Below are 24,660 nucleotides of genomic sequence, written 5' to 3' on the forward strand. Positions count from 1 at the left end.
CACTCCGTATACTGCTGTACAACCTTATTGAACAGTAGGGTTCATGGTTATTCCTGGGCATATCATTAATAACTAACCTACATACAATCATCAGCGAGTCTATAACTTCATCAAGTTCTTGTGAGCTTTACAAGAAACTATTAAGAAAACTTTAGAGCCCTCTTACACTCTTTAGTTGCTTCAGTAAAACAGTGAAATTGTCTGTTGCCAGTACGTTTGTCAGGGACACGTACGCAATCAAGGGTACTTTTTCTTTTGTTATTCTTGTAGCTGAAGCGCTTTAAAAAGTAAGTAACGAACTACGGCGCATAAACGCAGGGCGAACGGAGGACCGAGTGTATCTGTTAGCTGTTTTCTTTAGTGGCTGTACGTGTTGCTATTGAATGTTGCAAGGAGATTCTCTTGTTGTAAAAAAGAATAAACTACGCGCAAATAAACTTCAAATTTTTTTATCACAACCACTGATTTACTTTGCATGCCTCCTTCAATGCACAGTTCGAGTTCAGCGAAAAAAAAAAAAACGCGAATTACACGTCACACACGAGGCGCAGCCCTCGTTGGCAGTGAAAACACGCGTACTAACCGAATCATTATGAGGGCTCCCAGATATACCTGTGTACTCTGAAGAGTCGTACAAGACACGCGTACGCGGTCCCTATCGCTGCTATCCGAACTGTCAGACTTGCCAGATATCTATATGCACTGCGCGCGTTCCGTCCTTTTCTCTTCCGGATTCTCGACGTTCGAGGTCTCTACATATACCGGCCTGCCGGCAGTGACACACACGCCACTTCACCGATAATCCTAATGGTACCGTCCTATTATGCCGTTGCCGATACATCGCTCGGGCCACCACGACGAGGTATACACCCATTCCGGAAATAAAACGCCGTCGCAATCTGCCACCACTCACCGCCGCCCATCGCCACTCGAATTCAAACTACCTCCAATGCAGGTTTTATGCAGGAGAATCGCCGGGGCGCGCGCGTGCCTGCTGAAGAAACCCCGACGCACGCGTATGTACTTCGCACAACCCTTTAAAGAGGCCCGTATCTCAGAGGTGAGACCACTCTCGGGACGAGGCGCTGACAAGGAGGGTCCTCTGCACCGAGTGCGGGGCAAGATACGCGTTACTCGCACACGTACACATACCTGCATGCGCACACTCCACGCACGCTGACAAGAGGGCCGCCGCCTCGTATGTATACGAGGCGAGTGCGAGCCAAGCGAACGCAAACACCAAAAGCGCAGCTATCGCGTGACTTGCAGACGACGCACGCGTGCGTGCTTTCACATGCCGAGCATGGCGTGTCCGCGTGGTGAATAAATTGAGCCGTGCTATCGTGTCCTCTGCATCTCTTCGCTTCGCTCCTGTAGAGAGATAGGGGAAATTCTTTCTCGGTATGACCGCGTGTTCCTGGCCGAGTTTTCGAGATTCCTGCGCGCGGAGATAACGCGGCCCAACGAGTTTATGAGCCCGTTTAAGGACTTGTCGTACACGCATGTTGTGCGCAAGAAGAAGCCAGCACGCCGTTCTCGCGGCGTCTCGTCCTCCCCGGACGGGCAGCACGCGCGCGTTTGATGAGAAGGGCTTGCGTGCCGCACGCATGTAGATGACTGCTTGTCTCTTTGTCCTTCTGTCTTTGTACTTCTTCCTTAATGAGCACGACGATAGCCGACTCCGATTTTTACATGCGTCTGTATGCAGGAACGAGATAGACGCGGCGGACCTCCATACATCTTGCCCCCACCCCCCACTCGCCCCTCACCCCCCACACAGAAATACACACATCCCCTCCCTCATCTGATCGCACGCACACATCATCCATGTTTCTCCGGTGCGACCGCGTGCGCTCCCCTGCACGAAAGCAACAGGGCAACACCAACAACCAGCGAACGGCAGCAACAACAAAAGAAGTGGAAGTGACCCTCCAAGAGCGGCGTCTTTTGAAGCGGGCCCGCCGACGACCGCAGAGGCGCATGCGAGCTCAAAACTGCTCGGACGGAAACTTCGCGGGCAACAAGGACTCCGGCGTATATGGCGACTCCACCGCATCGTCTCGCGGCCGTTTCGCCGATGCACGCGCGCATGCGCACGGTCTGGCTGGCTGGCTGGCCTGCGCGGCGGGATTAGAGATTAGCGGCGCAAAAAAAAAAAAAAACAGAAATCCGCGACTAAACGCCGGGCCACGCGCGTGCGGCGAGCGCCTGGCGGGCGATATATAGCCGGGGGTCCGAGGTGGCCGGCGTGCGGTCTCGTGATGTATGCGTGGATCTTATGCGGCAGGAACGGGAGTACAGAGGCCGGAGAGTATACGTGGTAAATGGCGTACAGAGGAAATCGTATTGGGGCCAATAGCCAGGACGAGATCGTTCCGCGGCAGCTGCTCCCGCGTGCCCTATAGCTGGCGCCCCCCCCCCCTTTTTTTTTTCTTTTCTTTCGTATTGCTGCTTCCTCGGGGATTATTGACCTGCGCGCATCGAAAAGAAATGCCGAAAGGCTCGCCGCGCTGCATAAATTAGATGGTTGGTTCACGCATACCACGAAACCAACGTGTGGAAAAGAATAGAAGAAGGGTTGAATTGACATACAACACATTGCCGCGTTATATTGTCGATATTGTGTCAATATCATGACGTTCGCTTACACCACCCTTTACTATTTATCTTGCAAAGTTGACCGGGCTGCAGTGGAAGCCGCTACCCAAAGGAAAAAAAATTATGGGGTTTTACGTGCCAAAACCACTTTCTGATTATGAGGCACGCCGTAGTGGAGGACTCCGGAAATTTCGACCACCTGGGGTTCTTTACCGTGCACCTAAATCTAAGTACACGGGTGTTTTCGCATTTCGCCCCCATCGAAACGCGGCCGCCGTGGCCGGGATTCGATCCCGCGACCTCGTGCTCAGCAGCCTAACACCATAGCAACTGGGCAACCACGGCGGGTGGCCGAAAGGAAGGATGTATACGTTTGGGCGATACCGTTCGTGGCTAATGATACGTGCGTAATTGTTTTCTAAGACGTGGCGGGGGCACGAGCTTTCTAGACTCGTACACTGAAGTACCCCAACACATTCACTACGGCGGACATCATCGTCGTCAGTCTATTTATGCCCGCCGTAGGACGAAGGCTCATTCTCCCAGCGATGTATCCAATTACTGCTGTCTTTCGCCAGCTGAGACCGTCCCATGCCTGCTAGTTTCCCGATTCTAACACACTATCCAGTTCTCTGCCGTCCCCGACTATATGCTTCCCTTCTCTTGGCACCCTTTCTGTACGTTCCACTGATGGACCACCCTAAGCGTTGCATGACTTGCTGAACTCCTATAACTTGCTCCTATAACTCTTATGGCTTGCTCCTATAGTGTCAGCAAGAATATCGGATATATCCCCGTTTGCTCTTTAATCCACACCGCTGTCTTCCCCTTGCTTAACGTTAGCCTGCGTTTCGTCCCATCGCTCCTGGCACGATCCTTATAACTTAATAATCCGCCAACTTCTTTGTTGAGCTCCAAGTTTCTGCCCCATATTTGTCAGTGCCAGTGGAATTCAATGACTACACACTTTTTTTTTTCAAGAATAGCGGCAAACTGTCGGTTTTTACTCGGCCGACAGCTTACCGTTACGGCGTGCATATAATGGTAGCATAAAAATATACCGCGTGTGCTATACACTAGCGCGTATTCGCTGGGCAGAGGCCCGTCCGTGAAACAATCGGTCGCTCGAAGACTTCGTGGTGGTCGATATTGCCTTTCTGCTCATGTGACTTCTACTCTGGACTAGAAGGGAACTGAATCGGTGCATCTATCGCCTGCCTATGTATTCTCGAGTCCGACAGATTCTATTGTCATTGTAATGCCGAGTTCTTTACCGTGCACATAAATGCATAGAGAAGCACACGAGCGTTTCTGCATTTCGCCCCCAACGAATTATCCGCGCCGCCTTTCCTCCGCCAAGGTTCGTGAGTGGTGGCGCTGGCTAACACTCCTAGGGTTATAGTTCTAGTAGTAAAACATAGGTCCCGAGAAAGTGGATGGGAAAACGGCGCCGGCGGTAGCTCAATTAGTTAGAGCATCGCACGCGTAATGCGAAGACGTTGGTTCGTATCCCACCCGCGGCCTAATAACTTTCATTGTCATTAATTTATCATTTCTTTAATGAAATCAGTAAGTACAAGTAATTTTCCATATGTTGTCCATGGTGTCTTTGTTTGTTGGCTTAAATATATATATATATATATATATATATATATATATATATACATATATATATATAATACACCCGCATGTCTAACCCAATAGTTGGATGCAAGCCTTCAGACCAGGGCTTGGTCGTCCGGAGGTGACTTCCGCGACTACTTTCAGCTGCAGGCCCTGTCTACCTTCTGTTTTCCTTCAACGGTGCCCTCTTCAGCTTTAAGCCACAAAGCAAACAACTTATATGTCACGCCACTTATAGTTCAAAACGAGAGATACGGACATCCAGTTCGCAGTGCCGATAAACAGCTAAAGCGATCAACCTACTTCCGTTTCAAGACTCTCGACATCCCGTCAGAGGAGCGGCTCTTTCGTCCGGAAGAAGGAGGGCGGATGAAACGCGCTGCCGCGCACGGGACGTCCGAGATGCGAAGATCTACACAAGGCGCGCCGCTAAGTGCGCTCTCAACGACGTAATAACTCGGCCGCCGCGCCTCAACGAGCACCCGAATAACAAAGAGACCCGCGCTGTCGAGGGTAATTGCACGTAACTCCGGGGGTTCGCCACCTCCTCTCCCCTGTCTCGCCCTCCTTCCGCCACTAAATCAGTGCAGCATTGTGAAAGGGGGAACCGCTCTCAGCCGACCACTTGTGTTCTATCCGCGGCGACGCGCCCGCGCCGTCTGCTGTTTTCAACAAAGCGAGCAGACGACGTGGTAAAGTTCTTTTTCTTAGTCGAAAAGTTGAGCGATCCTCGTTGAATTGAGAAGAAAAACAAATAAAGCAAAGAACCATTGTTTATGCATGTGAACGTGCATGTGCGCTATTATGGCTAGCGTCTTTGGTTTGCCGCGCTGTTAGTGGCGAACATTTTCTCATACTTCGTAATACGGCGGAACGAAGTTGACAAGTTCACGGACCTACAAGCACGCGTATACAATGTATACTATTCATACCGGCTGCAATTTAACGGAACAAGTTCGAAAGAAAGCAGCTCGGTATCGAGACAAGAGGCGAGAAGAGATGACGCCATCGCCTTCTCGCATGCTGTTCTGCTTCGGCGCGGTGAAAGCAAGACTAGTAGTGCCTGCTTTGCAGCGCGCTCCAATCCCAATCCCTGCCGCTTGGCGTAAAAGCGCGGAAAATGCGGTAATGCGCTGCCATACAAATTGCATACAGGACAATTGTCAAAGCTGCGTGAGTTCTGCCGGAAGGAAAGTTCGTTTCCGTACTCACAATTCGACGTGCTGTGCACTGAGGAAAAGCCTGTAGGTAAACCACGCACCCAAGAAGCAAGGGTTGTCTCTATAGATAAGCACGCCGCCGAAAGCTGTTATTCTTTGTTATAGTTTTCGCGTCGCAACTACACGCCGAGATAACAACCTCGGTCGCGTCGATCCAGCTTCCACGATGCTGCTCATTTTTAGGGAGACTAAAATATATCGCATACACAGGTGCGCGCAGCTCTCCGACTTCACGTGCTTCTGGCTCCAACCTTTTTCTTTCCTCTCCCTCCCTCCCCTCCCCCCCTCTCTCTCCCTCTCTCTCCCTCTCGCGTTCCCTATCAACATCATTGCTTTTTCATCGTTTCACTCGGTGGATGCTAGCAGTGCTACCTGTACCGCAAGGTGGTATTTACCGCAGGCGGCTGGCCAGCCGCGAGTGAAATGCCGCACCCTCCCGTTCCTGGAAAGGCGCGCGTTGCTCTTACCCAACCGCGCGTGCCCTTCGACGATCAACCAAAAAACAAGCAGAGCGAAGGCACCGCGCTGCAGTCATCTCGGCGCGGCTTCGGCCGGCTTACAGTGAGTAGTCACTACGTCCACTTTCCCAGTACGGCCTACCAACCGTGTAAAGTCGAGGGACCTTACAACCGTGAAGCTGACAACGGCCTCTGGTGCGCAATCTGACTATCGGTCGGCTTACGTCAAGTTGCCACTACACCCACTTTCCTAGTTTGGCCTGCCAACCACTATGTTCCCAAAATCTTCTCGTGTGCGATCTCACTGCGGTGCTAATTGCAGTGCTAATTGTAGTGTGTGTGTGTGTGTGTGCGTGTGTGTGTGCGTGTGTGCGTGCGTGCGTGCGTGCGTGTGTGTGTGTGTGTGTGTGTGTGTGTGTGCGTGTGTGTGTGTGTGTGTGTGTGTGTGTGTGTGTGTGTGTGTGTGTGTGTGTGTGTGTGTGTGTGTGTGTGTGTGTGTGTGTGTGTGTGTGTGTGTGTGTGTCATATACATGTCATCCCATTGTGATAACAAACTTAATGTTGGTGTTCCGTCTTGTCGAACAACGTTGCGCCAGGATCCCTTTATTCCAACAACAATTCTGGATTGGAACCGCCTGAATGCTTTGATCGCCACTTCTCCAAACAATGCATGTTTCAAAGCAACCGTAAACAACACGTTGTGTTAAAACTGAACTGCTGCACACGTATGCCTTTGTTGTCTATGTGTACCACTACATTCTGTACTGCTTCGGACATGGAAAGTATTTAAATAAATAAATACCGGTATGTATGTATGTATGTATGTATGTATGTATGTATGTATGTATGTATGTATGTATGTATGTATGTATGTATGTATGTATGTATGTATGTATGTATGTATGTAGTAACAGGCTTGTACATAGCTAATTAGAAGTGATTCCTTACTTGTAATCAATTACGTTCGTGGTGATTCTGTAATTTTACGATTACGTTGCTTTTTCAGTAACGCTCACTGCAATTCAATTACTTTTTTGCAGTAACCAAGTACATGTAGACAGTCACATATCTCACCTCTGAGAACATAAATTAAGTGGGAAATACCGTATTTCAAAGGAATAAAAACGTACAATGGTTACTTCCTTTCCACAATCACCATCCTCCGGCTACGCCTCGATCATCTGAACATGGCTGGCTTGCCCATTCGCACACCTCCCTTGGAAGTCCCACTGCTGAGGTTTTCTCCTATAATATCTCTCTCTAAGCGCTGCTGCTCATTTGTTCCCTTAGTGCACTCTGCGACTTCTCTGATAGAAACAAGTTTTTTTGGCCGTGAATCACTTATCTTTCTATCCGTTTGATATATACCTGGCGCACGAACAGTACACTGTTAGGGCTGTATATTATTCAGCTTTATATTAGATTGCTTTACAGGTGGGGGCACACTTTCAAGGAACGTGAACATTTGCTGGCGTCCATTATACAAAATTAGCCGTTTAAATCTAAATGGCTAACAATTGAATGGCGCTGGTGGGAGGTCCTCCAGATGTTGGCTGACAAATTGAAACGACTATGGCTTCTATGGCTTGGTAGCAACGGGTCTTTCGGACGTCGAGGCCTGGGAATCACGTTTGGGTGATATTTCAGTCTTTCACTACAAGTGGCAATGTTGGGAGTGCTTTCCCCTAGTCCCAGCAAGAATGAAGCGCTGCGTTTCATAGAAGACCCAGACAACGAACATCGCGGCATTCGGAAACCACAATGTTGGGGTCCTGGTGGTGGTGGTGGTGGTTTGTTGTAGCGAAAGGCGGGTTTAGCTTTGCAACCAAGGAAGGCAGCTGCTCCGTCTGGGCGTCTCCTACAACGTTACTGCGGTGTGTGATCACATGTCCATCAGGCCACTCTCTTTTGCGAATGCAAAAAGAATACTTGAAGCTTCTTTGCAGGCTATAACTGATCCTTCATGAGGGCACAAGGCGTTGTAGGCACGCATGCGGTTTGCAGGTTCTGAAACAGAGCGTCCTTTTCAACTAGGTATTTCAACACGGCAGGCATTGCCTAATCCTGAACGGTAGCTTACCACTGCCGTTGAAAATAAAAGTGTACAATTATTGCCTTCTACCGGCGCTACCATGAGGCAGAAGCTTCGAGGTTGACATAGAAGATCTCCATGGAGAACAAGCTAACCTAGGAGCGCACAAAGAGCGATGGAATGAAAAACGTTGGGCATGATCTCACGCGACACGAACAGAGCTCACTGTATCAGAGAGCGAGTGGGGGATATAGCCGATATTCTAGTTGACTAGAGGAAAAAATGGAGCTGGACAGGCCATGTGATGCGTAGCGTAGATAAACAGCTGGTCATTAGAGTTACAGAACGGGTGGGCAGGGAAGAGAAGCGCAGCCAAGGCCGGCAGGAAATTAGGCGGGATGAGGAAAGAAATGTGCAGGCGGATGAGAAGCACAACTTCGCGGTTTTCTTAGGTTTTTCGGCCCAACAGTTTCGGTCGGTGGATCGATCTTCTTTGGGTATGTGTAAGTCGGCGACAACCTATCAATGCAATCACGAATGTGCCACTGGCCAATCCAAATAGAATTTGTATGAACACGCCAGCCAACTACGTTCGCTCACTTGTGTGACGTCACGGCGAACGTCTATCAGTGTCGTGCAACTCTCTGGGGAACTCTTTGTTTCGGCAAGCGCAGACGCAGAGGGCAGATGCAGTGCGCTTTCGTGGGCGGAGCTTGCGCCGAGTTCCATAGGCGTCGCCTGTTGTCGGCACCGAGTGGTTCAAACTTCACTCTCTGAGCCGCTTTGTGCCAGGGGAATCTCGGCGTGTCCGCCTGGTTTTCACCGTCACCTTCTCTCTCCCCCATCAGTCCTTCATACGCCTCGCGAGAGACGTGTGCGGGAGTTCTCTTTCCTTTCGGTCGCGGCTTTCTTGTCGGCTTTCGACAAAGGAAAAGCAGCCGACCGTCATCCACTTTTCGGCGCATTCCTGTGTCCTTGTCTTGGCTACCATCTTCCCTCACCGCGGCCGCCACCGCATTAAGAGCACCGGCGTTCTTCAACCTCGGCGGGTTCCTCGTCTCGGCCTATACACAGCTTTTCAAGCCACCGTGTTACGCTACCCGCTACGGGGTGTCCACATTTTTCTTGTTTCCTCTTCGGCCATGCCAACACGTCAGTCTTGCCTTGTCGCTTAGTTCTTAGTTCGGTGGCGTCATCAGATCAGTGTGATCACTAATCATCGTTATTGCGCAATCGGCCCATCTGTTGGGTTCATCAGACTGCCGCCAGGTGGCCGTACGGCCGGCGTGAAGCAGGCTTAATAGGTCGTCTGGTGCGCGGTGTTGTGTGCATCAGCGCCTATTCTCTCTAAACAGCAATGGGGCGCTGAGTGTGGACACTGTCACTTCGGACACTGTGATTGCGGAGGAATCATAAAGCACGTGTTATACTCCTTATATAGGAAGCAATTGGCAATCACTTCAAGCTTGAACCGAGTATATAGCTGCTGATGAAGAAGAAGCCCCATGTCACAAATGCTCATCAGCCGTCGGTACTTCTAACATGAGTGTATACGTTAATGGCACGGAGGTCATCTGAAACTAACAAATATATATATATATATATATATATATATATATATATATATATATATATATATATATATATATTAGTGATCTGCGTGCCGCAACAGACCCCAAAAGGACAAAGTTTATCATTGTTATTAGTTTCCTCCTTACCATACAATCGCTTTATATGTTGAGCAAAAAAAAAGAGTCAGAAAAGAAAAAAAAAAGATAGCTAATCAGACAACATATTTGCTGTGACACTGTATTAGTGGCGCTGCTCATGGGGATAGACACAACATGCTGATACATTAGGTAATCGCTTTATTTAGGCCTCCACAACATTTATATCTCGCAGTAGATATAACCTACATCGCTATCTTAAATGATGGTGAAAAAAAAACGAGAAAAAAATTAAGCACGAAGCAGCCGCAACGTATTCTAACGCAGCACATCAGAAAATTGGCTCCCAGGAGTCCCTGTCGTACGCAGGCGGCAGCTGGCGCTATTTAGAGACACATAAACACAACGAGGAAAGCAACCCCCCCCCCCCCCCTGCTTCCCTGCTATGGCTTTAGGAAAGGAGGAGGGAGACCTTTGACTTTTCCGCGGCCGCACATTATTGTTCACCCCTGGGGGGCCCCTCATATCCCTCCCATTTCAAGAGCGCGTTACGGTGTGACGCTTGACCAACACCGCCGCTCGCATTCCGCCAGACAGACCGGCACATCACACGTCACGCTGAGAGCGAGCAGCACGCAATCCCTGCGAGAGGCGTTCTATACAATACCGTTCGTTCGGGATCTGTTGAAGCCACGGACGACCTTCGTATAGCGGCAACAAGCAATGTGCACGCACCATCGCTCTTTCCTTTTCGCAATCTCAAGAGCGAGCTTCCTCCTTCTCCGAAACGGGACACTTAACGGACTTAACGGCCACACTGTGCAACACAACAGGGCCGGGCCGAGCCGAGCCGAGCCAAGCCGCCACCAGTCACACCCTCCCATCTCTGTCTCTTCCTGGGGTGTGCCTCAACCCCAATAAAGACAAATTATGGGACATCCTTCTTTCGAATGCCGCCTGTACCTGCACAGGCTCTCTCTCTCTCTCTCTTCGCTCGAGCTCTGCTCACAGCGGCTGCTCCTCGATAACTGTTTCGGAACCTCTTCGCTCAAGATTAGCTGCACACGCACACACACGCGCAAACACACACCGGACGTTTGCGGACCCAAGTGCGCGTTTCGCAATGTGGCTTCTTCGACGTTGCCGATTGGCGTTTAAAACGGGAAGAATATGCGCAGTTAAGATGGGTCGTCGAGATACGTTTCTCCTCCCTCCTCGCGATGTTGCGCGCTAGCTCCTTTCTTATACGGGGGATAAAAAAAATAGAGAGCAGCACTGGGCGTGGCGTGATCGTGCGTGACTGCGTTGCAATGTGCCCTTCGCTTGCCTTGATGCAAATTTAACCGCCGTCACCACGTCGTTGTGGGTCATTGCGTGCCAAGAGCCGTAAAAAATGTCGTTTTCAGATGCGACTCCTGCGACCCCCGTATACAACTGCTATGTGTATGTTTGTCTCGCGGTCCGCGTATCTTTCGAGAGCGCCCGTACGACGGCTGTCGCCTTAGTGGAGCACCAACTGCAGCTCCGGAATTATTCGTCGATCGGCACGCATTTATGAACTGGCATCTGTCTTGCTCCGCAATCTATATGTCGCTTACTTCACGCCGTGAAATCTATTCGCCTCGCAAATAGGGCGCAGGTGCCGTATTTGCTCCGTGGTGACTTTCATTTCTGTTATTTTTGTGTCAATTGCGCTGTGCCGTGTGTGCCTACTCTCGTGTCGTGCGTTTCTTTGAGCTAAAAACTATTAATGTTTTTGTCAGTATGAGAGCACACATCGAACGACCCGGTAATGGTGCACTTATAAAAACCAGACGCCATTGCCGATGAAACTGTAATGCGCAAGAGACCTAGAGGAGAACGATTACAAACGTCACCGAAGTTGAACCGAGATAAGAAAAGTCCGCTAGATAGAGAATACACGTGCGTAGAATAGAGGTCAACATCAAGACGAAAATTCAACATCAAGACGTATAGATTAGTTATTGTGCTTGCACGCGATGCCGGTCTATAGAAATCTCGGTCGTTCACCTTTTGACTATTGTGTAGAGCAGGCCTGGACAAGGCGCCGCCCTACATTAAGTATGAAAGGTAGGCTAGCTGGTTGACTAAGTAACGTACAGTGATTTCCAGCGGCAAAAAAAAGGAAACATTGATATGGGAGAAGTCAGAGAGAAGCGAGCTGTTAGTCTAGAGTGTCTCCTGTGTGTCTGATTTATTCCTTGTATATATATATATATATGTGTGTGTGTGTGTGTGTGTGTGTGTGTGTGTGTGTGTGTGTGTGTGTGTGTGTGTGTGTGTGTGTGTGTGTTCGTTTTACTGTTCAGCGTTTACGCTTGTTTGAATCCTTGTTGCTTTGTTTTACTCCCTTCAGTACGCCCTTCGCGCAGTTCACATCTTTGACTACGTGCGGCCCGCTAATACTGACCAATTACCACGCAGGTAACACAACTATCCATTTTAAAACTGCCAGTCCCACATTTACAATATTGTCGTCGCGATAAACTATACGATCGGTAGCCGAAAAATGTTTACCGCTTATCGATGTGGGTGGAACTTTCGTCAGTCAAAGGGGTCCAGCTTTCGCGAAGAGTCCCAACGTCCTCGTGCTGCTCCCTTAAAACGAAAAAGGAATAAAGAAAGAAAAAAAGACCGGCCGGTTGATTTCTGCACTTTGCACGAGCAGCTTCGCACAACTCTGTGCTGAAGTATCTTCAGAATAATTAAGCATATGAGGAAGCTGTCTGTTGCACGCCAGACGGCTGTGCGAGGAAAACGACGACACCGCTAACTGTGTTCCCCTTCCATCGGATCCTTTGATCGTAGACGCGGTTGCGGACAGAGAGAGCTAGAGAGAGAGAGACAGTATCTCTCTCTCTCTCTCTCTCTCTCTCTATATATATATATATATATATATATATATATATATATATATATATATATATATATATATATATATATATATATATATATTAGGAGTGTGCGAATACTGCAATTTTCGAATACGAATAAGGCGAAAAACTGTCTTCGAATATCGAATCGAATATCGAATATATGTGTAGTATTAAAGAATTGCAAAACGAGGTATCAATAGCTTTATTACCCTTTTAAAAATAATATTGCATTTTACGAGGTTGCTTCAGGTTAAAGAGGCACTCATTGTAGGTAATGCACTCAGGTAATGTCAGCTAATGCTCTGTCAGGTAAACGCTTGTTACAGATCATCGCGAAGGAAAATTGACTGCTCAACATGTTCACAAAGTAAGGGCTCTCTATGCACTGTGACAACATTTGTCCAGGTAACATTTTCTACGTGCATATTTTATTGCGCATACTTACAAAGCCCGAAAGTACATCATATATTGTTATGAAAGAGCCCTGGAATAAAGCTTGGTAAAAAAAAAATCCAAACTGATCATGTCTCACGGGCCTGATGCAGATAGACTGGAAGAGAGCGTACACACTCATAGTAAGGTTCGTTACAGCACTTAAGATCACAGTGCTGTAACGCGGTGTCGTCGTTTGGTACCTTCTTTTGTCCTTGTTTTGTGTTGCACTGTAACGAACCTTACTATGAATCCCAACCAACTGGCCCAATTTGCCATCTTGATGCAGAGCATACAAATAATGAGCGATCATGTGAAGCTCTAAGTGAATAAACATGTTCTTAGGAGAATGTGGAGCAAGCATATAATTCGTTAATTGCTAAATTATTCACAGTCGGTCCGAATATTCGCCGTTTCGACCATTATTCGGCCGTCCTCGAATATTCGGGAATTTACGAATATGCATTTCTCGAATCGAATACGCTTCGAATAAGGAAAATATTCGATTCGTATTCGAAATTTCAAATATTCGCACACCCCTAATATATATATATATATATATATATATATATATATATATATATATATATATATATATATATATATGTTTGAGTGTGTGTGTGTGTGTGTGTGTGTGTGTGTGTGTGTGTGTGTGTGTGTGTGTGTGTGTGTGTGTGTGTGTGTGTGTGTGTGTGTGTGTGTGTGCGCGCTGGCTGCTGCCAAATGCCACAACTCCCGCCACCATCACGTGCATGGAGTCTGCGCGATGCGTCCCTCACCACGGGAGTTCCACGCAGGGGACATTCCCGAGGAGAGCACCTTTCAAGAGCGCTCGTGACCGCCCAAAAAGAACATGGACGACAGGCCGCTGTCACGGCTCAAAAAGCGCGCGTGCCGTACGGGAAGAGCGAGGAATGTGTCCCGGCAATGCGCTGGTGGTTCTTGCATGTCGAAGCCTGTCGGTGGCCCTTACAGACAGCTAGAAGCCAAGTGAGGGCCGCATAAGGAATGCGAGACACTCGACTGGGTCATACGGCCGTGACAAGCGCTTACCTATGGCAGAGCGCCGGAATGCTGCGCTGCGAAAATTCTTGTTTTTTCTTTTTTTTTTTGTTCTTCGATGTGTCCATCTATACCATCGACTATAAGAAATGTGATATATATATTCGTAAGAAGCCAACAAAGACACCAAGAACAACGTAGGGGAAGTTACTTGTACTTACTAATTGAATGAAAGAAATGATAAATTAATGGAAATTAAAGTGGATCAAGGAAGAACTGGCCGCAGGTGGGATACGAACCCACGACTTCGCGTTAAAAGTGCGATGCTCTTACCAATCGAGCCACCGCGGCGCCGTTTTCCCATCCACTTTCTAGGGTATTTATGTTTTACTCGCGTGCTCTGCGGTAAGCATGTGGACGTCCGTATACTCCGAAAAGGCAACTAAAGAGGTGTGCACAAATGGAAAGAAGCAATCTTGCCGAAACTTTCTTTCACGTTTATTTTATTTGTTTCTAACAAACGATCAACTCTATTTCCAAAAGCTTTTCCCGTTGCATCCTCCTTATAGCCCTCATCTTATTTTGCGCCCAGGTTTCACATTGCATTATGGAATAGCTTTGGCCGAACAAAGCACGTAATCTTCTCAAGTATAATCGGCATTCACGTGCTTCACTCCTGTCTTTGTTTAGTTAAGCAAACTTCGATGGCTGCTATGTTGGGTTATAAGCACACTTAAATACGTGCTAGTTGCAAACATCGCTAAGTTAGCCGATCCGCAACGAGCATGATTTCAGCAATAAGGCGACGGAATCAAAGTTCTCCAAGAGTTGTTCAATTTAGGCACCTCTGTGAGTGACGCCTGCATACGTGTGCTTACCTATAACCTCCTTGGTACCTGTGCGCCTCTTCTCGTGTGTATACTGAAGGTGTGTGCTGTTATGTGCGGGTACGTAGTTCTGTGATGGCCCCGGCTGAAGGCGGCACTACAGAGCACAGCAACGCAATAGATAGCCACGTTTACGTGAATGCCACCATAGCAGCGTATCGCATTTCTCAGCGCGTCACGCTAATACTTATGCAACAGCGTTCAAGCGCGGCGAACATCTTTAGACTATTTAGAACTATATAGAACATACCTTTAGACCCATTTACCGCGTGACAGCATGCAGACCGTACTCGTCTGGGTGTAATATAACGTTGCGGAAAATTTCGTTTCATCTCCTCAATATTTCGCAATTTCTTTCACGGTGTCCAAATATTGTTCCAACTCTCCCATATTTTCGAATCCCCTAAAATTCTCGTAATTTCTGTTCAATTTTGTCCAACATCATGTCAATGTTGTTCAACCTAAACTTCGCCTCGTTCGGCTTTTTAATGCCTGCGACCTACTTTAAATAACACCTGCATGGTGTGACCGAGCCGTCGGTGCCTATACTTTGTCGAACATCTCTTCCTAAATTCTATCTATCTATCTATCTATCTATCTATCTATCTATCTATCTATCTATCTATCTATCTATCTATCTATCTATCTATCTATCTATCTATCTATCTATCTATCTATCTATCTATCTATCTATCTATCTATCTATCTATCTATCTATCTATCTATCTATCTATCTATCTATCTATCTATCTATCTATCTATCTATCTATCTATCTATTGGCACTCTTTGGACGTCCTTGCGCGGTTTTCAATGCGCTACATGTCATCTGATCCAGCCGTCCGCGCGCCTTCATAGGACCAGCTTCGTGTTGAGTCTCTGCACAGAGCCGACTAGGAGGCGAGGCACGAAGCCTGCTGCGATGCGTCGACGTCGAAGACGAGTGTCGCGCACGATCGAGTGTAGCCGTAGTCGCCACCGCCGCGGTACGCCGTGAGTGAACCAACCCCCTCCCTACGCCCCCCGACTCCCGTCACGTGCGTGATCCGGAGCTTTGGAAACGAGCGAGAGCGCGACGAGTGGCCGTACACCTTGTCCATGAGACGCGCGCCACAGCAGCGGAGGGACCACCGGGGTGGCGAGACGCCGATCGTCGTTCCGTTCCGTCCCCCCCCCCTTCCACCGCCATTTCACCTGGCCCGCCATCACGACGAAGCCGTGGCTTTGTTGCGTGCACTGTACAGCCCCACCGAGCCCCGTTGGGTCACTCGGCGCACTTCGGGGATCACGCGGGCATTCCACGCGCGGAGATTGTGTCCAATAACGGCGCGCTGTGTGGTTTGTGAGGCAGCCAAAGTATGGTTGCGCAGGGAACATGCACGTTGAGATCACGCTACTTTTCTTCTATTTTTTTTTCTTTTCATTTTTCTATTTTTTTCTTCGTGAAAAGAATTCTAATCACTTCTGTTCGCCGCAGGTGTCCACCATGGTGTTAATTTCCTCCTTCCTTTGAAAGGGGAATGCAAGTGAGTGAGTTCGCATGCGTATAACAAAAGCAGTCACTTACAGCTCTCGATGAGGAGACGTCGTTGGCGAGAACAGTGGTCGTACGTAGGCATGTTACGATGAAAGAAGTGAGCGTAATTTATTTACAGAAAGCATGCGTCATGCGCTACACACGCCACCGAAGCGAGCGAGGCCGGCTGCGTTTGTGAAGTTCGCCTGTTCGGCGACCCGCCTCTCTTGTCCTTCTTTTCTTTTCTTTTTTTTCTTTTTTTGATGTAGCCTGGTTCGTTGAGCTCCCAGCGTATTCCTGGATTCGTTCTGCAATTCGACACGGCACCACTGCTCTACTGGACTACGGCAAGATGCGAAATTTGTTTGACAGTCTGTGACGCATTTCAAGCAATTTAGGCTTACGGCACAGAACGTAGACTTGTGACGCAGTTAGCGAAAAGTAGCTCGGCCGTGTGACGCAGTTTCGCGTCCACTGAATCTTACTGCATTGCAATGCTTACTGGGACAAGTTCGTGACGCTTTTTCTGACTCCGAGCCCTATTGTAATTAATTTTGTTACTTTTTGGGATGCTGCTACATTTTGGGACGACGCGCCTGGCGTTGTGACGCAGTTAGCGAGAAGCTTGGAAAGCATGGAAATGCTTGGAAATCGGATGTTTTCATCATCATCATCATCACCACCACCACCCCGTTTTCTTTCCACTGCAGGACGAAGGCCTCGCCCTGCGATCTCCAATTACCCCTGTCCTACGCCAACCGATTCCGACTAGCGCCAGCGAAGTTTCTCATTTCATCGCTCCACCTAGTCTTCTGCCGTCCTTGACTGCGCTTCCCTTCTTTTGGTACCCATTCTGTAACCCTAATGGTCCAATGGTTATCTAACCGGCGCGTTACATGACCTGCCCAGCTCCATTTTTTTCTCTTGATGTCAATTAGAATATCGTCTATACCCGTTTGATCTCTGATCCAAACCTCTCTTTTTGTCTCTTAACGTTATGCCTAGCAATCTTCGTTCCATCGCTCTTTGCGCAGTCCTTAACCTGTTCTCAAGCTTCTTTGTCAGTCTCCAAGTCTCTGCCCCATACGTCAGCACTGGTAAAATGCACTGATTGTACACCTTCATTTTCAATGATGATGGTAAGCTGAATTCTAGATAAAGAATACAATTTGCAACACATTTAGGAATACCTAAACACAAACGTAATGCTTCTCTTTCTAAGAGGATTAGAGGACGGGACTTGTAGGCTGCGTGGAGCTCCAAAGAAGAGCACGCAACCAAATTCTAATACAGGGCGAACGTACATACGATATATCATTAGGAGTGTATCTCTTCTGAATCCTATTCGACGACAGCTCAGCCTACGCAAATGCCAATTGCACGGGTACGTTTTCTTCCAGTCACGTGATCTATGTGTGGGCGCCGGTTGAGAGACGCGTTATAAATCATTCCAAGGTATTTAAGAGACTCTACGTGCGGTATGACTTGAAGGTGGTAGGACAATGAGATGTCCACTGTGTCATGTATCGGAAAACCGAGAATAGCACATTTGATGGCATTGAGAAAAAAGTTATTAACGTCTAACCACCTCTCCAGAGCACAAAGGTAAGCTTGCAGTTTTTGGTGTAGCGTGTGGATGCCGTTTGCAGATGCGAAAAACGCAATATCGTCTGCATAATCGTAAGTAGTTGCTTCTTAATGACATGGCAGTGTGCTCATGAGAATATTAAGAAGCACTGGGGAAAGGAGTGAGCCTTGCGGCACGCCTCTCGTTTGCATGTACTTAGAAGAAGAAAAGCCACTTTTGTAGCAATAGAATTCTCTTTCACCTAAAAATGACTGAATTCACGCTACTATATATACCCAGGTATACCACAGCACGTTAACCGATTTGTCAATACAGTGTGCTCCACGGTGTCGTATCCTTTAGCGACATCGAGCCTCACTAAGGCAGCGTATTGCTTATGATGTCGAGCGAGTTGTGTTCGGCTTGTTAGGTCGACGTAGGCATGCCAGATGGAGTAGCCGGCCCTGAAACCAATCTGACAGGGACTAATAATGAAATTATCATTAATGAATTTCGTGTTACGAATGTGAAGAAGCCTCTCAATCCATTTTACTACGTTTGATGTAAGCGCAATGGGCCTTATGTTCTCCAATACATACCTTCCTTCTTGTTTCTTCCATATTACTTTGGCAAGCTTCCATTGCAACGGAGTCCAAGCATATTTAATTGAATAATTTACCAGGTCTCAAAAAACGTTAGGCTATTCCTGAAACAATATTTTTGAGATTGCATATGTGACACCGTCAGCGCCAGGGGCTGTATTCGGCAAGCATAGTACAGTCTCATTTAGCTCAGGTAAGGAAATTGGAGTAAAACCACTCGAAGAATCTAATTAAGAATGAATAGCCGGAAGCCGGGCTGTAAATCGATTTTCTAAGCCTTTGGCAATCTCTTCTAGGGAGGCGCTCAATTCTCGAGGAGTCAAAACGATCGAGTGTAATGCTAAGGGTGTTGGTAGCACCTTCCTGGCACGAAGAAATGCGAATAAAGTTCGCTTATCTTTTTGAATTTGATAGGTAATTGTAATGCCTAATATTATATTCATCTTCGGATCGATTCACAGTACACTTAAATACACCAGCGTTAAACTGATAATTTTTCCACGGGCACTCAATATTCAGAAGCATTTTCCAAGCGGCGTTTCTTTTTCTATAGTCCCGCGTACACTCATAGTTCCACTATCTTCAAGCGCTGCCTTTAGCCAAAGGCATGAAAAATTCAGCTTGCTTCCGGGAACCCTCTAGAATTGACCAAATGGTTGAAGCGATTTCCTTATCATTGGCATTGGCAAGTTTATAAAGGGCTGAACGTAAGGAAGACTTAAGTTTATTATGGCTCGCAAATGTGCGTGCTTGGCAGTCTAAAGATGTTATTGGACAAATGATATCGAATGACACAAGAAGATGATCACTGTTGGTTGGTGAGTCAACCGCTACCCACGACGAAACAGCCAGCGCTACAAAATGTCCAATCTAACGCCGAACGAAAGTAGCCTCTAGCAGACGTTACTTGTTCTGTGTTTCGGCATGAAAGGTGCGTATCAGTAATCCACTCCCATAGTCGCTTGCTTCGCAAATCTGTTTTTAGCCCTTACGACACGTGATGCAAATTAAAATCCCCGGTAAACAAAATTTATTTTCCTACAGGCAGCCACACCCCTATCAAGTTGATGCGTACTTTGCCCACCGGTGGGGAAATAAGCAATTATATTTGAAAATGGATGATACCCTGGGAGATATAAATCTATTGCCAAAATTTTGCAGTCGGAATCCATGATTTGAAAAGAAATTTTTGCCTTGGGACAAATTTTACTAGAAACAAGTATCAGTAGTCATCCACCTCACGAGCGTCGATCTAATCGGAAAGACCGAAAACATTTTAAATGAAATGTTTTCGCTCGTGAAAGCCAAGTTTCTTGAAGAAGTATGACATCTGGATTAAGTTGAATAGATAGGCAAGATAAACCTGTTAAATCTGGGAATATAGAGTAACAGTTCCACTGCAGTTCTTTCAGCTGCCCAATGGTGTTGATCGCACAGCAGCGGCAACTGTCGCCTTTAGAACGCTTTCTTTAATCATAGAAGATGGTAGGCACTTTTTTTATGTTGGTTTCATAATTGTAGGAAGTGGGGATCCCATGCGATGGGGAGCTCGAGTGTCAACTTCCATATCTGTGACACTAACGATGTCTGAATAAGAGGGCTCATCCTCGCCTGGTTGGAGCAGCGGAGCAGTGTCAGTCAAATGTTCCACAAATGCAGAAAGAAGGCTTCTCTACCCCGTTGCTAGGCATTCGAAGTGTGGCATTAGATACTGGGGACTGCATCGGTGTCTTATTGATCTGCATTATTTGCATCATCTGACTGGAAATGATTTGCGCTAAGCAATCATATAGGCTGGATATCAATTTATCCATAGCTTTAGCCATTGCTTTTTCCACAGCTGAGTCAATTCCTTCCGGGAGATTAAGACCCATGCTTGGAGTGTTGGGCGCTGTAACACCACAGCATCCGAAGGCCCTGTCTTAAATAGTTGCAATTGCATACTTTCGGAAGCAGCGACGGTGGTCGATTATTTCAAGAATTTGTATTTCTTGAGCGCGAGCTGAGCAGTTCCAATAGTTTGCTGGGTGTGTTCCCCCACAGAGGCAGCACTTTTGAGATTGTGCAAAGCATTCAGTTGAAGGATGACATCTCCACAGGTGCGGCAATGCAAGCTAGACTTACATCCTCCTGCGCTGTGCCCGAATCTCCAACAATTCCGACATTGGATGTCGGAATTGTTGGAGTGTTGTGAGGGGTTCTACACGGAACCCAAGATGCCACACCTTTATTTCTGACGGACATATGTGCCCACAAACGTTCAATTACTGATTGAATCATCCCGTTATTTCGAAGTGCATTTCAATAGGCCTTCAACGCAAGTCTGGTCGGGTGACCGCCACACTATAACTCCCCGACCGAAAGAGAGGTCAGAAGATTATACGGTTGCGGAGCCGATTTCAAACGCGCAACACCGCTGCGAAGCCATAACAAGGAACCACCCCACCTGCTCCAAGTAGTATACTCTATTTCGATCAACTATTTTTTTAGCGCTTCTAGAATTGTTAAGCTTAAGCAGCTTGCCTACCAAATTCAATAGTGAGCATGCTTCTGTTTACTTAATAATGACTTGGCTCTTGTTAGACGCAACATATGTAAAATAGTAGGATAATAATGCGAACAGTGTTTCGTTACCTGAAAGTGTAGACAGTGGGTAAACAGTGGGGCCAGTTTCGGTATTGGCAATAAGGGGTCGCCATGACACTGGCAGCCAAATGATAACTTCAATACCTCTTGCGTGTGCCGCTCTATCTTTCGAGCATACACAGCAATAAAGTAAGGTGGCGCAATTATGTGTGGAAATAAAATGTGCTTTTGGATATTTTCTTTTCCGGCGTCTTATATCTTTATTTAGTCGCTTCATTTGTTGCGCCAACGCGCGGTCCTTTCGCTCCTATCGCATAGAGGAATGCCTATCGCTTCGGCTGCCATTCCATTGATTCCATTTCTCTGCTCCTGCCGCTTCCCATGCACAGGCACGTTGTTTCGCGTGCTCTGCAGTTAACAATTTTCTTTCTGTGCTGGCACGACAATTTCGCAAAACCTGAGGAAAGGGCACGAGGCGTGCTTCGCGGCTGGTTGGTGTGGCGACTCGGAGAGGAACAGTAGGGCGAATTTTTTTTTTTTTTTCCCGGTGGACGAGGGGTAAGCATACTTTGCTCTGCAGTCGTTACGAAGAAACAAGCGATAGCTTTATCCAAAGAGCTACAGGACGAAACGTAAGGTCTTCCGCGGCTGTTCTCAAGTGAGTACCGCTTTTTGGTTTGACGTGGAGCATTTTTCTGCGGTGTTGTAAGAAACTGAAGCTACCTGTTGACAGTTGCACATGGGCCGATTGATGCTGGCTGACGCGCAGACGGAAATTTTGCTTCGGTATATAGCAGCAGTTGCTCTTCAGTTCGAGTATTCGCCGGAAGTATTTGAAGGTTTGCTGCGCAAGCTGGTTATATGCTGGAAAGCATTCCGATAACCGGTTTTTTTTTTTTGTTGTTGTGACATTACCACCTTCGAATGTTCATGAACGCGGCAGAAGTCAACAAGAAAATCAGTTGCGTAGCGGTCATCGTTAGCGTTTTTAATTACGAGAAGTTCGCGTAACTGCGCAACGACCGAGGTGCGTTTCACTTTTCAACCTGTGACTAGGACAGATTTTTTCCTCCGCTTCTTCGTACTCTCAACTGGGGTTTCGTTTTTAGGTGCTCATGAATCGTGACCACGCGGTACTCTGTCCACTTTTCAGATGTGACAAATGGCGAAGTTACATTAAATGGGAAGTATGGCGGGGCTGACGTGGGAGCAGACGTACAAACGGCGACGGCATCTGCTCGGACCACGTCAGAGGAAGGGACTACGCCGACCCTCTCTGTGATCGGCTCTGACGACTCTTGAAGTGGAAGAGCGGTCCCTGATCGATGAAGGTGAGGAAAACAAGTTCTTAGTGGTTGCGAATTTGTGCTCCTGTAGTCCTACAGAAGTTATTCACGGCGAGCGCCGCCTTTTCCATGTCGTCTGCTATACGGCACCGGGAGCCGTGTGACGTTACGCAGCGAAATTTGTTCAGCGTGCGCCAAGAAACCGCACGCTTGTCAGTTTCTCTTCATCGCTTGCTCGTCAGCGGTGCGTCACGTTTCCGATTATAGGCTAAACTAAAAAGCTGAAACGTCTTCGCTCGCAATAAGCAAATTCACGTCCGTAAAAAGTCGCGCCGTGGTTGGTGCTACAGCATATTATACGACGAAGCCAGTTCTTGCCGCGCGCTGCCGTGTTCTCCTTATTGGTTTGCGGCTTCATGGAAAACATTCTTACGGAGCGAAAATTGCGGGGCTCAGTTTCCAAGCAGATGTAAACTATTGGTAGCGTTTCTCTTATGGGTATTCTGCAAGAAAATACAGCCAAAGTAAATAAAACTCTCAATTACCTAATCCTTAACAAGACGAATCAAAAACTTTCAGCGACCAAGTAAACTAGCTCTAAAAAACAATGCCTACTAATCTTAGCCAGCTATTGAGAAACCGGCAATGCTCAAAATGTCACAGGAATATATAGCAGCCATAAAACTTGAAACTTTGCTTAATAAAATTTGGAGGTATATTTCTACTTGAAATCCTGCAACCCAAATTTAATCAGAACTGATCTACATGGATTGAAAGTACTATTATACGAAAACATTTTTTTTTTTCTTGCTCGCGTGCACGAGAAGTCTGATTATGAACCGGGCGTTTCATGTCATGTTTCCATAAAGGTATAGCGATGTCATATGGCATGCACTTGTCGCCAGTGGAATTCACTTTGCGTGTGTGAATTCCACTGGCGAAAAGGCTGTCCTTCTCGTATTTTTTTTTCTTTTTTTTAACATTCTCTCGTCTTCTCATTGCTTTGAGCAATCTGTCAGTAGGCCAAGGGGTTTTGCGGCAACGCTAGTACGTTCTTGCATTTTTTCTTGTGGAAATGGAAGCTTTGTAAAAGTGTGGACAAAAAGCGCGAGAAAAGCTTGTTGAGGGTCGTTGGTTTCTTTTACAGTGAACCAGTCTACCTTTGTTACGGCTTGGAAAATTTTTTTCTTCATCAAGAACAAGTGTGTAGTAGAATACGGTGTGGGTAAAAGGAATAGAAATGATGTTCAGAAATACCGGATACTGGTCAGTGATGTCACCAGCAAGAATGCCTGCTTCGGGCTGGACTAAAAGGTTGCATAATGCATGATCACTCAATGAGTTTCCACCATCCTGTTGGTTGAGTGATTAGGCATTCACACCCCGAACTATGATAGCAACTGGAATATATCTCGTGCAGTTAAGGGACGTTGTGTCACACAAGTTCACGTTCATGTTACCCATAATTATCAAGTTCTTGTTTTCAGATAATGATTTTAATACATTATCTAAGGCACTGCAGAAATCGCTAATGGAAGTGGAAGGTGAACGATAAATGCAACCCAAAATAAAATTCTTGCTGTCGATGTTAAGGAACGAACAATCGAATTCTACCCAAACGGTTTCACAGTTACATAAGTTTAATGCCAGATCGTGTCGTCGTTTGAACTGTAAGTTTGCCAGAACATAGATGGCTGCTCCGCCATGGCTACTTGATTGTCGATGTGTGTACTTTGATGTGTAATTCGGGAAGGAGATTATATCTGTCATCGTCGCAGAGTCAAGTTTATGTGACACAAATGGTGAAAAATGATTTGGTGATCGTAGAAAGAAGAATCTGAATATCAGCATAATGTTTTTGCATACTACGCGCATTGAAATTAATAAGCGAGCATGAACTGTTAGAAAAATATCGTTCTAAATCAGTTGTTGACAGGTACGATGACATACTGGTTCAAAATCAGTAATAAACTAAAGAAAAAATGTGTGCGATAAAAGAGAGGTCGGATTCGCTGGCGATGTGGCAGACTTGGCTATCGGCAGTTTTCCTGGCCTTGATTAGACAGTTGTCAGTCCACAGGAACTTCCAGTTGTTGGATTTTTTTAGAGCCAGAGTCTCAGTGACTAGTGACTTGTTTTTTTTTTTTTGCGTCAAGTTGTCATTTACGTAGGCTGGGCTGTTGATTGCGGCTCTGATTCCAAGATCGCCAAGGCAGACACAACTTAGCGTTACGCGAGTTACTAATGAATTCGTTGTTCTTTGAACGCGAGCAGAACCGAGAAATTACG

The 24,660-nt window shown here is 47.0% G+C and overlaps 1 non-coding gene across 1 annotated transcript; it reads right to left on the reverse strand.

Moving 5' to 3' along the window:
* Nucleotides 1–14,207: 14,207 nt before the first annotated feature.
* Nucleotides 14,208–14,280, reverse strand: TRNAK-UUU (transfer RNA lysine (anticodon UUU)). The gene has a single exon. It is a non-coding gene; the product is annotated as a tRNA-Lys (tRNA).
* Between the last annotated feature and the right edge of the window lie 10,380 nt (nucleotides 14,281–24,660).

The sequence above is a fragment of the Dermacentor albipictus genome, chromosome 2, assembly GCF_038994185.2.
Source record: "Dermacentor albipictus isolate Rhodes 1998 colony chromosome 2, USDA_Dalb.pri_finalv2, whole genome shotgun sequence".
Lineage (NCBI taxonomy): Eukaryota > Metazoa > Arthropoda > Arachnida > Ixodida > Ixodidae > Dermacentor > Dermacentor albipictus.